We start from the raw sequence: 15162 nt of genomic DNA on the forward strand, positions 1-15162 counted from the left end.
TCTCTTTAGAGAAGAGCTTTGTTTTTTTTCTTTTTTCCTGTAAAGAGCTACACTGTTTCCACTTTGTTCATAGCTTGGGCGAGGGCTAAAAAGCTTCTTAGGTGTTGCAGGGAGAGGCTCAGGCAGAAGCCCCAACAGGAGAGGGTGCAGAGGGACCCCTCAAAGCCATGGGGGCTGCCTGTCCGCAGGAGGGTGAACCCCTGAAAGTGAGGCTGCGCAGCCCAGCCCGCCGAGCTCAGGCAGGTGCGCCCCATCTTCCTGATGAGCTTCACCTGCTGCTCTAGGACGCAGTTCTCCAGCAGGTCCGAGTCTGCGCGCCCATCACCTGGGGCTGGTAGATCCAGAAGGGCCGGCTTCAGGTTCTTTTCCAGGGCGGGCGGCTTTTACGGAATTGAGGGTTTGTTTGTCCGTCCTGGGAGTCTTCTGCTTGTCCTGAAGGAGGGCACGGCTGCAGTCTTGGTTTTGCACCCGAGGACTCCCAGTGCCTTGGTGCTGGTTCCCGGCCCACTCTCGGAAGAAGTGCCGTCGAGGTCCAGAGCCAGAGCGTCGAGGTGGAAATAGAAGGCCAGGACAGAGAGGGTTGGAGGCATGCAGGTGCAGGCTGACCAGGTGGCTGGCTACGGCCTCCACGTTGGTGGAATAATTCTGGCAAATCTGGCAGTTCCTAACTGGTGGGCAGTGGGGACTGAGCTCAAAAGCTGGTGTCGGCTGGTCCCTGAGGCAAGGGGGTGGTTGTGAAGATGGCTCCGAAGGTTGCTGCTACAGAGGACGTTTGGAAAATGGTTTGAGGCTGGAAGAAGGGGCTCCCTGGGTCTATTCCGTCCAAACGATGTTGCAGCAAGAGACAGATCCAGGGGACAGAAGGGCGCTCTGACCAGTGAAGAGCTTTCCAGCATTCAAACAGGAGAGGAGTTAGGAACTGTAAGCAGTAGGTTTATCTTCAGAAATATCAGCACCCTCCAGGCCTTCCTTGGAAGCCTGACCTGGAAGGACTGGAATTCTTCACAGCAGGGACAGGAGCGCCCCACGTGTGACAGGAGGAAGAAGATGTTCCAGGAGGAGGGTAAGCTATTAAGTTTACTGCCCCTTTGCTTCTCAAGGATCAATCGCTATCCCCTTCTCATGGCCCTATAATATTAGTCAAATGCCATGGAAATTCCACTTACTTCATGGGACCCTTATGACCTCCTGGAATTTATCATCCTGTGGGTTAAGATTTACAAAAGTAAAAAATCAAAACCTCCAATTTTATGGGTGACGGAATGAAGATGGTGATGGGGGACAAAGCACTTCACCTCCCCACACCTTCGTCTCGGCTGCAAAACGAGAGTCGGAGTAAAGGAGCTGTGAGGTCCAGCACGATATGATTCCTGAACCAGAGAATCCTACTTGTTAAAATGGAGTTCTAACACCTAAATTTATCCCATTCTTTAAGATTCAAGTGAAATTGACCCAAACCCCTGTGCACCCAATCCATGATTCCTCTGGGGGTTTGAGGGGGAGGCAACTTGTGTATCTTCAGGTGACCCCCGAGTCCCCGCTTCTGCTGGCACGGAGCTCCAGTCTGCGTCTATGAATAGCAGCCTTTCTTGAAACTTTAAGGCATGGAATGGAGTCACGTGGTAGGATACCAGCAGCTTAAAATGCTTGGCGCCCTTGCTCTTGACCTTGTGGGGAATCTTAGTGACTCAGCTTCTCCAGTTGCCCCTCACCAGGTGCTTCTGCTGTCTCCTCTCCCTTCTCTGGTCTCCAGGCCCCTCCTCACTAGCTTCTTGCCTTCCCTTCCAAGTACCTGTACCCTCTCTTTACTTCTTCAGGTCTAGACCACACCCCTGGGGCTTCACTTCCCTCAAACCCCCAGGGTGTTTTCCTTAAAAGGAACTTTAGGGCCCATATTAAGAATTACAAAATTCATCCCCTTTGTTTACTCGGGAGCTTGGGCTCTGAGCTTCCTAGCAGCTAAAGCAAAGAGGGAAAATACCAGCGACAAGGCTCCCCGGGCTTATCAGTTCAAGACAAACCAGCTATTGTTTAGCATCAGCCCAAAACTTGTCCTGGTCTGAAAGCTCACGCGCTGTTCACAGTGATGGGAGAACGGGGCAGGTGTCGCTCTCACCCACCTGCCTCTATGGTGTTGGACGCGGCGTGGCTTAAAGCTGAGGAGAATCTAGAATTTAGATTCGTCTTGAAGGGTTGGCAAGGGCTTCCTGGAGGAGGTGATGTGTAAAATGAGGCTTAAAGGGGAAGTAAGATTTATCTGAGCAGAAGGGAGGGAGGGAAAGGAATTCCTGGCAGAGAGGAGAGCAGTACAAAATGCCTGGAGGAGAGAGGGACAGGGCAGGGGACGAGGAACTGGAGCTGATGCTGCAGTCCCCACCCCCCTCTAAGCGCGCCCAGGTCAGCACACACATCCCCCAACTGCTAGGAGTGTTGGCGGCTGGGAGCTCCCAGCTGCCCCCTTCTGGGGAGAATTGCTCTTAACTCCTAGAAGCCACTGCATCCAGGACTCTACAAGCCCCTGCCCCTCCCCAACCCCGGGGCATCCCCTGGCCAGGGACGGACCAGGACAGGCTTCAGAAGACTGGTTCTCCTGATGCAGGATTTAGGGGTGGGGTGGACGCTTGTCAGTGTGGTTTATACTCCAATGCCTGCCCCGTCGTGGACCAGGCCAAGACTCGATTTCCCAAGACCACGTCCTTGCTCACTTTCCCCAACCCTTCATAACCAGTTTTCCCTGAAGAACACCCCCGCCATAAATTTTCCCAAATTCCCTGACTTGGGCTCTGCTTCTAGGGAAACTGAGCTAAGACAGTGACAAAGGGAAAATTGCTGAGGCTGAAGTCTTCGTATGCACTTGGCTCAAATTTGAGCGTCATCTGTTGTAGGTGAAGGCGTTCCTGACCTAAGTTACTACTGCTTTCAATAAAAATTCACTTGTGATCTATCCATTTCGATTTCTGATTATTAGGATCACAGTTCATAAAACATAGCCCAGCACCTAAATTTGTCAAAAGGACACTAAGACCCAGAAAATCATGACGTTTGGGTAAAACCTCTCTGAGACCTAGTCTTGTTGAAAAGTGGGAATAATCATGTTCTCGGCTTTATCAGGGTCCAGTCAGAATAAAACACACTTCCAAAAATATCTACCATCCTTTGACCTGGTATATGAGAACAGGAATGCCCCTGGACCACAGCCACCAATATTCCAAGTTCTGGCAAGGTATCCTCCTGTCACCAAGTGGAAACAGTCTGCTTTCTGGTTATGCCTCAGTCTCTTATAAGTCTGATTACTGTGAATCAGTGACCAGAGCAGCCATGGATGCAGTGACAAATAGAGTTTCAGTACCTAGAAGACCAGACACTGAAGTAAGATACACTCTCTGAGACTGACCGGAAATTGCCCCATGTTTTCCTCTCTCCCTTTCTCCCCTAGAAATCAGATGAATGGCTTACCATAGTGGAGTATGTTGGGAGCTGGACCTTGAAGGGTGAGTAGAAAGAATTCCAGCAGAGCCCACGAAACAGAGCAGCAGCACACTTCCCCATCAGTGCAATGTGCTTTTTCCTTTCCTGCTCCCAGGCAATAAGTATAATCCATGAATTAAAGATAATTAATGTCCTTCTAGAAAATGCAACCGTAATTATAGACATTTAAGTGCACTTAGTGCATTGGAGAAGAATCAATTGTTTCACAGTTCACAGAAGGCCCTGCTGGCTGGGGGGCAAACATTGTACCCTCAGTGACTTAATAATCATCAGAATGTGGGGTTTAAGAAAGCCTGGATCCCCAGGGACCATGAGGTCCCCATAGTACATGGAACATTCTGCCTTCAACGTGATGGAAAACCCCACCCATTCACAGTCTAGGTGAGCTAGAGGCCCAAGTCCCCTGGGTGAACCTGTTCTTTCCCCTCCTTTGGGCTCATAGGCCACACATCTTCGAAGTACCAGGTACCAGGATATAGACAGTAAATCTGACCCGGCGGTCCTACCTTCTCAGAGATTATAGTCTATTGGCAAGGATGGACCATAGATCAAACAAAACCAATCAATGTGAAAAGTGTCTGCAAAAGAGTGTGCATGGGTATGGTTTCCTGGAGGCAGTGACTTTTCATCGGAGACCTGGAGGAAGGGTGAGGGTGAGCAAAAGCGTGTGTTACAGGTAACGGGCTGGGAGGCGGGGCCACCATACTCCAGACCTAGCACAGCCGGGATGGAAGGCAGGAGAAAGCATGGCTCCTTGAGGAACTGAGGGAAGTTCCTTGGGGCTGGTGTGCAGGATTTAAGTGTGCAGGCAGTGGGATGCTCTGAGATACGGGCAGAGCTGGAAAGGCTGGAGGCATCTGTGTTTCATTCTCAGCACAGGTGGCACTTGAAGGCATTAGTAAGGAACAAAACCTGGTCTGGAGAAACCTAGAGACTTCTATTGTTCAACATTTCTAGGGAAGGAGGTGCCATAGCTTCTTGGATTACTTACTCAACTGTGTAAGCATGTGACAACGTTTGGTTTGACCTTTTGAAATGTCTTGCTCTCTGGCTGTGCCAGGTGGCTCTATACTCCTGCCCAAGAGCCTTGGATGAGCCTCCAGTTGTTCATGGATTAATACCAGACCCATCACCGTGGCTTTCTCAAGGACCTGCCGATCTCTGCCCCCACTCTTAGCTCCTGTTTATGCATGCCTGGCTCAGGACGAGTTCAGTAGTTATTTGCTAAATGAAAGAATGGTGGTTTGCTTTTGGACTTCTATCTCAGCAGTTCACAGATTTGCCTCCAGGCCCTTGTGCCTGCAGTGTGCTGACCCCCCTACCCCTTGCCCTAGCCCTCTGATCCACCAGGAAGCTCTCCATTTTCTTTGTCAAGTCAGCTCAGAAGCCCCTCCTCGGAGAAGCTTCCTCCCTTAGCAGAGCTGAGAGATCCTCCTCTGGGTTCTCTGGGCTCCTTCTACCTACAGTTGATTCTTGTTATTCTTGGTAGTTACAGTCTCTAGAGTCATTGCGAACTCTGAGTCCGCAAATACTGAACCATTGCTCCCAGGGGAATTAGAGGGTTACTGTCCTGAAAGCCACGGGTTCCAGTGTCTATACCGACCAATCAATAGGTAACCTTATTTTACGGGTGCTTCTGTTTAAAGACACTGTATTTAACACACACTGTGGATTTGCACGTTGAACTTCTGCCCAACAGCGCTATGCCTGGTGCCCAAATGAAGCTTCTGTCATGTGTATTTTCCCCATAAGTCACCTCACAGTCGCCTGTGCTCAAGGACAATGGACGGAACTTCAGCACTATGCTTTGGGACCATTTTAAACAGTGAAATCACCCACAGAAAGCACAAAAATTTGAAGAACGTAGCACCAAAGAGACCACGAAGAGGACACTTCTTTACAGTAGGATTGCCGAAACACAAAGGCAGAGCCTTGTTCAGCCGGAGCTAGGGGTGTTCCTGCCAGGCAACTCGGATGTCTCACTACCCTGTGTGTGTCTAGGAAGGATCCCCCAAACACCTTAAGTATCGATTTTGGGGTCCTAAATCCATTTTAGTGAATAGGCAAATCCACAAATACAGAATCCGTGAATGATTAAGCATCACTGTGTTACTATAGCACTTAGGACCCTGAGTTGAAGTCTGTCAGGGATGTGTCTGTTGCTCTGCTGGAGCCCCTCACCGAGCCCAGAGCTCCTGGGGTAGTTAGCCTACGGCGAACCATAACGAAAGCCACCAGCATGGAGATCTTCCCATGAGGTGTTCCACAGGCATCTTCTCAGAGGAATTCTCTGAACTGTGGACTGTTATCATCCCACTTTACAGATGGGGAAACTGAGGCTCAGATGGGATGTAATCCTTGCCTGTGGTAACCTAGCAAGTAGTAGAGGCAGGATTCACACCCAGCCTCTCTGACTCAAGAGCTCATGTACTTAATAGGTGAGCTATCCTACCTGTGAGTTGGAGCCCTTGTGCAGAAATGTCTGGGAAGGAAAGCCCTTCAGCATAATCAGCTGGCCGACCTCTAAGAGTGGTAGGAGACCCCTCGGGACAGAAGGAAGGAGGAGCCGCTCCGGAAGGAAGCAGAGCTGATGGCTGGGGCTCTCTGGGTGGGTCCAGGACAACTGAATTCACTCACTGGGTTTGAGAGGCAAACCAAGTCTTGACCAAGACTACTATTTTCCAAAAGGAGGCATTTTCTGCTTATGAGGGAGACAAGAAAAGAAAGGTCCATCCTCAGCTGTGGAGGGGAATTGTCTGAACTCTTGGCCCGAAGGCCGTGGCCTAGGCTGGTGCCAGGACAGCAAAGTTTGGGGCCCAGCTGCTGACCCTGGAGGACCTGCCTCTTGTGCTCAGGGACTGAACGGATATGAAAAGAAGCATCCCCTCGGGGACAGGGACAGCATAACTCCACCCGCCCGAGGGGAGCTGCTTCCCTCTCTGAGGAAACTGAGACTCCGAGCCCTATTTGTGGCCTAGATGTTCTGCTTCTGAACATAACTTCACTCCATTCCTGGAAACGCTGTTACGTTCCCATCCTGAGCTCTCAGCGTCCTCCCCGAGCCCTTCCGGCGGCCACAGGAGACCAGCGGAGCCGGCCTGGAGCGTCTGTGGCTGGAAGGAGACTCCGGAATGTCTCCGGTGAGAGCAATTTCCATACTTCAGAGCAGGTTGTCACATCTTCTCAGGAACAGAAAGGCCAGGATCTCGAGAGAAGGGATGACTGCTGTCTGTGCCCATTTTCCTCCTGCCGGAGGGAGTGCTTGGTATTTGTCTCAGTCCCCCGGCGTAAGATGAATAGAAGCTCGGCTCGGCACAGTGTTTCCCTCGTGGCCCACCTGCCTGGCACTGCTCCGATGAGTTCATCCTGGGGAAGAACCGAGCTCCTCCCCAGCCTCCTCCCCAGCCTCCTCCCCCCACCCCCAGTGTTTCTAAAATAACTGACCCTGTCCAAGGGCCATCGCCTCCCTCCCCACCGCATTCTGTGGGGACATGTGAGCACAGCCTTCTCATAGCCCTGGCACTGTGGGTAGTGTTTCCACCTTTAACAAATTCTCCCTTGACTATAATTTATCCTATCTGATTTCTCTGAGGCCTTGGCCTATGGACTTGGGATCATTTGTACAGTGAGAATGGATCTGGTCAAAATGACAAAGTAGATGAAATTTGTCTCCATTAACCCCACACCATCTGGCTGGCTTCCTTCTCCAGAAACTTCCTGCTCACGGAAGTCTTCTGACTGCCCTGTCTCTCTCTCACGCAGCATCAGGTTCCTTTGACCATGATGGTACCGTACCCCTGGGGACTTGCATTGTTAGGAAAGAGCATATGAATACGTAACCCAGATAAGACTTGTAGCCAAGCTCTATCAATGTCATCTTAAGATGAAAACAAACAGGGGCACCTGGGTGGCTCAGTGGGTTAAAGCCTCTGCCTTCGGCTCAGGTCATGATCCCAGGGTCCTGGGATGGAGCCCCCCATCAGCTTCTCTGCTCTGCAGAGAGCCTGCTTCCTCCTCTCTCTCTGTCTGCCTCCCTGCCTACTTGTGATCTCTGTCTGTCAAGTAAATAAGTAAAATCTTAAAAAAAAAAAAAAAAAAAAAAAAAAAAAAGATGAAAACAGACAAAACAAAAAACCTGACTCCAAAAGCACTGAAAAGTAACACAGGTCTTTTGTAAGGCATCCTAGACATTCATTTTTTGAATCTCTTTCTGCAATCCTACAGCAATTTTCTCCTTTTGCCGCCTTTCTCTCCCCTGAACTTTTTTGCCCTGAGCATCTGGATGTCACTTATGCCTCAAGGCCCTGCCACTTCAGTGATAACCCCTTTTCCTGCCTCCTGAATATTTTTCCCACTGCAGCCCGTACTCTGCCCACTCTTCTGGGCTTCTTCCATTTTGCCTTTTCTCCTAATTTCCCACTTGTCACAACAAAAGGCAGAAAGCTAAGTAAGTTCTTTCTGGTGAAGAAGGCACTAGGTCACAAGGAAGGAGGATGGGTCACAGTAGTGGTGTTAGCTGGCTCAGGCACTGTTCCTCTCGTGTGTGTGTGTGTGTGTGTGTGTTGAGGGTAGGGTATGCAAGATGCCTTGTCCAGTCAAAATCCATGACTGTGCTTGTTCATTTCAGGTAGGTGAGTGGAGCAGGGATGTTTTAGGAGAACCTTTCACTATTCTTAAAATCATCCTACGAGCATTTTCCTTCTAAGGTTTTCAGCTATTTTGCACATGGGTCAGCTCAGAATGTGGCTCCTGACTACTGTTCTAGGATTACCTCTAGCTACTTGCTCACATGATTCCTTTACTCAAAGCTCACTGATTGCTTGCATTTTTCTAAATGTTTCGTATCATCTTATGTCCAGATGTCCACAATACCCCTCTTCCCTATTGTATGCTTGGTATAGTAACTGCCGGCTACTTCTTTGACTTCCCCCTAGAGTATAAAATCCTAATTCCTTATAAGGAATCTGACAGCTAATGGGTTCTTGATATTTCTTATATGGACGAATAAAGGACTGAATGAATGAAGAGTTATAAAAAGAACACCACGTGTTTCTAAGCTTTGGCCAAAAAGTGTAAAAATCATCATTGCAAAAATTACAACTGCTAGTAGACCAGTATACTGAATTACTTCTTTTATTCTAAGAATTTATCTCTGTATTTCTGGCCATTTCTCAGCTGATTATCTCTTGTAATATTTTCTCTCCCCCACGTGAACAATTTGTGCTACCTGGAACACACATATTTCATATTATACATAAGTTGGAGCTTCTTGGTCTATCCTCTAAAACTTTATTTTCCTTTTTCTATGTATTTATCTGGCTTAGTGCATTCAGCGTGATTTGCTATGTATTCAGGACAGGCTATCTTGCATTGCACAACAATTGAGATCAGAAAGCAGATCAAAGGTTTGTTTCTGGCCTGTGTGAACAGTTCAAGGTAGGTTGGAGCTCTTTTGACAAGTATCCTTGTATGACTTATATCTTGTAATGCCATTGTCATCAATATGTTCTTCATGATTGCTGAGGAAGGAGACAAGCAGCCAGGCCTAAAAGTGATCAACTTTAATTTCACTCATGTTCCAATCACATGGCCCCGATGTCACAGCAAGGGCATCTAGGAAATATGGTTTACTTAAGTGCCAAGGAAGAGGAAATGGGATGGAGGAAAATCTAGCCATTCTGTCTTTGCCAGTATATGGATTCCATTTGAGCTTACCTAGTCTACTATTTATCACATCTACTCAGTTTTTTACTCTGTTTTTAAATTTTCGATGATTTTTGGTTCATATTCACAGATGCGTTTTCTAAATTAATAACCTGTTTTCATTTTAAGTATGCTATATCTTCCTTTATCTCTTTGAGGATTCTAAACAAACTTGTTTTAAACACCTTGGTGAGCTACACTGTTATTTCTGTCCTTAGGTGTGATTTGTCCTAGTTGTTGGGTCTGCCAACCAACTCTCATTATTATGTATGTCATGTGTTTTGTAATTTTTATATGAGAACTGATGTGCGTGGGAATTTTTTTCAAATGATGTCACCAATGCCTCAGCCTGTTCTCTGAGATGCATCATTCTGAGCCAGATCTTTGCATAAGGATTGGGGTATTTGGCCCACTGTATATAGTATATCTACTTGATCCAATATTCAATCCATTCCAAATAGCGCCATTTTTGGATACCATATATAGGCCCAATTCCTGTTTTTATGCAAGAATCACTGCTTCCTGCCATTCCAATGAGGACAGTTCTAAAAATTTATTTGGAACTACCTTAGTCCCAGTACACTGGTGTATGCTTGGCCCCAGGCTTCAATTCATTCCCACCCACTTCTAGGAGGCTCGGGGGTACTTCAATGCATGATTGAAGACCTGGCCTCCACACTTTCCATTTGCCTCTGCTTTGCTTATAGTGCATGGTTTCAGTTCCTACCTACCTTTCTGTAAAGGCTTCTCCCATCTTTTCGAACAGAATGAAATCTGCCCTCTTCGACATTCCCCAGCACCCACTCTATCATACTTATTTGTGCCTAGCTAGACGGTAAGTGCTTTGAGGGTAGAGATCATGTCCTGTTTCTCTTGCTGCCCTAGTACCTAGCACAATGGTTGCAAAGTAGAGGTATTCAATATTTGTGAATCTGAATCTGAGATGTTTTAGGGCCTCTCAAGAAACCTAATTTCTTACAACCCAGGAAGGAGTCTTCAGTGAGACAACATGAGGTTTGTGGAAGATAAGTTACAGACATAACCCAAAGGCATGTATTTGGACGCTAAATGATGTCTCATCTGCCTGTTTGTGTGCTAACTTGTGCAAGGCCTTTTATTTGCTCTCATTTTGTTTCTTTGAAGATATAATTGCTTCTTGGTTCCATATTTCTATTACTCATTACACTGTTCCATACCATTTCATTCTGAAAATAAAACAAAATAGGATATTTAAAATTAATGATGTGGGGCACAGCTTTTTTTTTTTCCTTCCCTCTACCTCTAGGCAGAATTAGCAAATGGCTTGAACACCAGCCATTCCTTTTATCGGAAGCATCTGGGTTTCATTAGAGTAAGAAAAATTGCTGATTGCAAAGGGAGAGGACCCAGACCTCCTCTAGAAAGGATCACCGGCGTGCTTCTCGACTCTTGCCACCTCTTTTCCAAACCCGGCAGGCCGGTGATGGCTACTTCTCTTTGAAAGCAAGTTGAAGAGTCGTCCTCGTTGGTTTTGGAATTTGGGGAGTCTAAGCATAAGGCTTTCCTCACTGGCTTCATTTTCAAAGATTGAGAAAATGAGCAGTTTCTGGGATGACACCAGACATGATGTGGAAGAGTGCTGTACCTTTAACCACTATTGTTGTTTTTAAAGAAACTAGTACGAGTGGGATCGAGTGGCCAGGTTTTCGAACACATGATGATAGCTTAAAGTTTGTCCTTTCCCTACCAGCGCCGTAACTCAGTTAAAATGGAATTAGCACGGGGCGCTTGGGTGGCTCAGTAGATTAAGCCGCTGCCTTCGGCTCAGGTCATGATCTTAGTGTCCTGGGATCAAGCCCCTCGTGGGGCTCTTTGCTCAGTGGGGAGCCTGCTTCTCTCTCTCTCTCTCTCTCTCTCTCTCTGCCTAACTCTCTGCCTACTTGTGATCTCTCTCTCTGTCAAATAAATAAACAAAATCTTAAAAAAAAAAAAAAATAGAATTAGCACGAGGCACCTGGATGGCTCAGTGGGTTAAGCCTCTGCCTTTGGCTCAGGTCATGATCTCAGGGTCCTGGATCGGGCCCCGCATCAGGCTCTCTGCTTGCTTCCCCCACCCCTCTGCCATCCTCTCTGTCTACTTGTGATTTCTGTCTCTGTCAAATAAATAAATAAAATCTTTTTTAAAAATGGAATTAGCAGACACACAATGGAGCCACCATTGTAGGGGATAGAACATTCAGTTGGGGGTGTTAAAAAGGTGGTAATAATAATAATAATAGTATTTGGTTTTTTATTGTGGTCTTATATACCAGACTCATTTCATTTGAATGTATGTGTCTTGGAGGAATGTTATTAAGGATCTATTTTCTTAAGCTTGGTTCCCTCTCCATTCCCATTTGATTGATACAGGAAAATTTGGGTTCCTCCTCAGGTAGTCAGCTTATCTTTGAAAAACTCCAGCAGGAATTAGGGCAACAGTGAAACAGCCTCCCTAAACTCATAGGCTTATACACTGCAGTACATGTTAATTATAATTCTGCAGTTACTGAAAATGCAACTCAAATTGGGTTAAACACTAAGGGGAATTTATTGGCTCACAGGTCTGGCAAGACTGGAAATACCAGGCGTTTGTCAAGGCTTTATCCACCAACTTGGCTCAGACACGAAGACCCAGTTGGTTTTCGTTCTCCTCTTTGACTTCCACCGCTTGTTTTTCCTTTCGTGGCCACAAGATGGCTGCAAGTAGCTTTGAGGGGCTAAGAGCTGCCTTGTTCACGTCCAAAAGAAAGAAAGAGACCGTCCCTCAGGTAGTTTCTAAGGAAAAATGAAGTTGCTCCCCCTAGAATCCTCCAGAAATGGGTCTGTATCTTTGGTTGACCCGAATTAGGTCAAAGGGCCATCCCTGCACCGGTCGTGGTGATCAGGAGAGGGGGGACCCCCTGATGGTCTTCTGTTGGTCACAGCCCATCCTTGGGATTGCGTGTGCTTCCTGGGGCGGGGGGGGCAGGAATGGGCACCTAAATGGAAATCAGGGTACCGAGTCAGAGGGACCAGATGGCATGTGTTCCAAAAGAACACATTCTTCTTCAGGAGAGAAGCATCTTTACTTTCCTTTCTTTGGTCTTGGAAGGGTAATTCTCATCTTTTTCCCTGACTCCGTCAGGACAAGGGGAGGCCCCGCTGTTACTAGGGAGGAAAGGCAGCACGGAGGGGGCCATCCTCTCGTCCAGTCCTGGGGCTGAACAGTGCCCTCCCAGCTCTCCTGGTCAGAAGACCAGGTGGAGAGCAAGGCAGTGAGCCTCGGCCAGGATTCCTTGTCTGTGTGTGCTTTGGGAATTCCGCAAACAGGCAGCACTGGGAAGGCCACTCTAGTGGTGTTCCTAGAGTCCGAGATCTCGGGTGCTAGAAGCTTCTGGTCCGTGGCATCAGCATCAGCAGAGCCCCCTCAATACCTACCAGCTTTGTGGCAGAGACTAAACCACTTGCCTTTGCTGTTCCCTCATTTCATCTTCTGTAAAATGGGGATAATAGGATCATGATAACTTCTTTGCCTCTTTTGTGAAGAAAGAGGGCATGTTTCTTTTCTCTGTTTCATGGTTTAGTCTTGGCGCATAAAAGTGGGGCTTCCAACCCTACTTCCACCTCCACCGGACTCACTTTCTTCCTAGCTCCACTCCCAGGAAGGTGGAATCACAGGATTCATTGGTCACTACGTAGCATTTCTCAGGTTCCATGGTAGGACAGGGTTATGTGTGAAAGCACCAAAGGTCAGCGCTCACACCGGCACACTGCTGCCTCTTCCTCCTCCATGGCCCTGATCCAGGCAGGATCTGTTTTGCACAGCCAAGCATCCTTCCCCATCCTGTCTTATAGAGAAATTGGTAAAGAGAACCCTTGTGGGATCTGGTCGACTCTAGCCACAGGTACCCCTGAGGGTGCAGCTCTGAAATTTGGAGAGGAGTTCGGAGAGAGGAGCTCCCACTTTGACTTGGGTTTACCCCTCCCAGTTCAGCTTTTCCAGACCTTTCCTCGAGAATACTGGGCTCTTGTCCTGTCAACTTGCATGACCAGTGTTCTTTGCAAGTGACCAGTGACCTCTGTGTCTTTTGCCCTACCATGGCAGGAACCATGGTAAGGACTTGGGGGGGGGGCGATGCAGGAGGGAGAGAAGGTGGAAACGAACACTAATTGCTGAGTTGTGGAGGTGCATGGGAATATCTGGGAAGTTAGAGCTGAGCACAAATGTAAGGTAATCCTTGCCTCCAGATTGATGGTGTGAGGACTAGTGCGCGCGCTCTCTCTCTCTCTCCCCCATGGGCTGGTCCTGCACAGATGTCAGGTGTCTAAGGAACAGTCCCACTCCAGACACCAGAATTGAGCCATTAGCTGGGAGACCTTCTCCTCCAAGATGGGGCTTGAATTAGAGTGTGTAAGGGCGAAACACGAATCAACCGCTCGCACAGTGATGGACGTTCCCAACTTGGAGGAGCAGTTACCAGAAAATCCTCTCTTTTTCCTCCTCTACAAGAAACCTATCTTCGTGAAGTGCGTTGCCTTGCAATGTGCTTTGAATTTCAGAGTCTCCTGGGACTTTGGTCTCTTTACAAAAGGCTATTATAGATACCTTAACTCTGCCTTTCCCTTGAGCTACTGCTCATTCTTCCTACTTCCCTTTCCTGTCTAACCACAGAATTCATTCCTATGGCTGTACTGAGTTGTTCTCTTTAAGGTCACCAGTGATGTCATAACCATTACATTAATGTCATAACCATTACCTTAATTCAAAGGTCTATTCTTGGTTCTCACCTTTCTTGATGACGTTGTCATTATTGCTCACCATTTCTTTAAAAATTATGTAATTATTTCAATAGCTAATTTTTAAAGCCATATCTCCAATTTCTCCCTTAGTTGCATATCTATCTTTCTTATCTCTGGTAGACACTAGCTGTATTCATAGTTTTTAAAATAAATGGAACACCGTGCAGAGAATTCTTTGTTGTTTTTTTTTTTCATTAATATTATAGACCATGCATATAAGAGTAGAGGAACAAAAGGCCCAGAAGTAGGGTATATTCCCTGCCTTTTACAGATGAGAAAACTGAGGTTTGTTGTATATGCCTAAAGAAGAACTGTGGCCAGACTCACCCAGGCCTGAATCCCAGTCAGCCCTCCACCTTGGCAGTGGGACCTACAGAAGGATTTGTCCACACACGGAGAAAGCACCTGGGGTATTTGTTAAAAATGTAATTTCCAGCACCCCATCACATGACTGAGTCAGACTCTCTAGTGATGGGATGTATGCATTTGCACCATTGATAAGTACCTAGGTGGTTCTTAAGTATGTTATAATTCGAGGAGCACTGTTTGGGGAGCTTACATCACAGAAAACAAGAAGATGGAAAGAGGAAAGAGTTTAAGAAAAGTTTCAACATAGCTGTTAATACCACCTGAGAAGGAAGTTCCAGTTGCATTAAAAATCACTCTTCTGGGGCGCCTGGGTGGCTCAGTCGGTTAAGTCTCTGCTTTCAGTTCAGGTCATGATCCTGGGGTCCTGGGGTTGAGCCACAGGTCAGGCTCCTTGTTTGGCAGAGAATCTGCTTCTCCCTCTTCCTCTGCGCCTTCCCTGCTCACACTTACTCTCTCTCTCACTCAAAGAAATAAATAAATACGATCTAAAAAAAAAAAAATCACTATTCCTCCTGACATACTGGGCCCTTAGGCCCAGTAGGGGTATAAAATTAGCATGCCTACGACCGTTCCTGCATCTACGGCTGCACTTGGGCCTTGACCTTGAGTAGAGCTTTCTTTGGATGTATTTTGTGTGTGTGTGTGTGTGTGTGTGTGTTTGTGGGAGGCTGAGGATATTGGAGAGAGAGCAGGGTAAAGGGATGGCTGTCAACTTCGAACACTCCTGTAAATTAGACTGGTGTGTTTTTTTTTTTTTTTTTTTTTTTTTTTTTTCCCTTGTAAACCCTTTATTTTAAGTGGAAC

This window comes from Mustela lutreola, chromosome 1, assembly GCF_030435805.1.
Source record: "Mustela lutreola isolate mMusLut2 chromosome 1, mMusLut2.pri, whole genome shotgun sequence".
Taxonomy (NCBI): Eukaryota; Metazoa; Chordata; class Mammalia; order Carnivora; family Mustelidae; genus Mustela; species Mustela lutreola.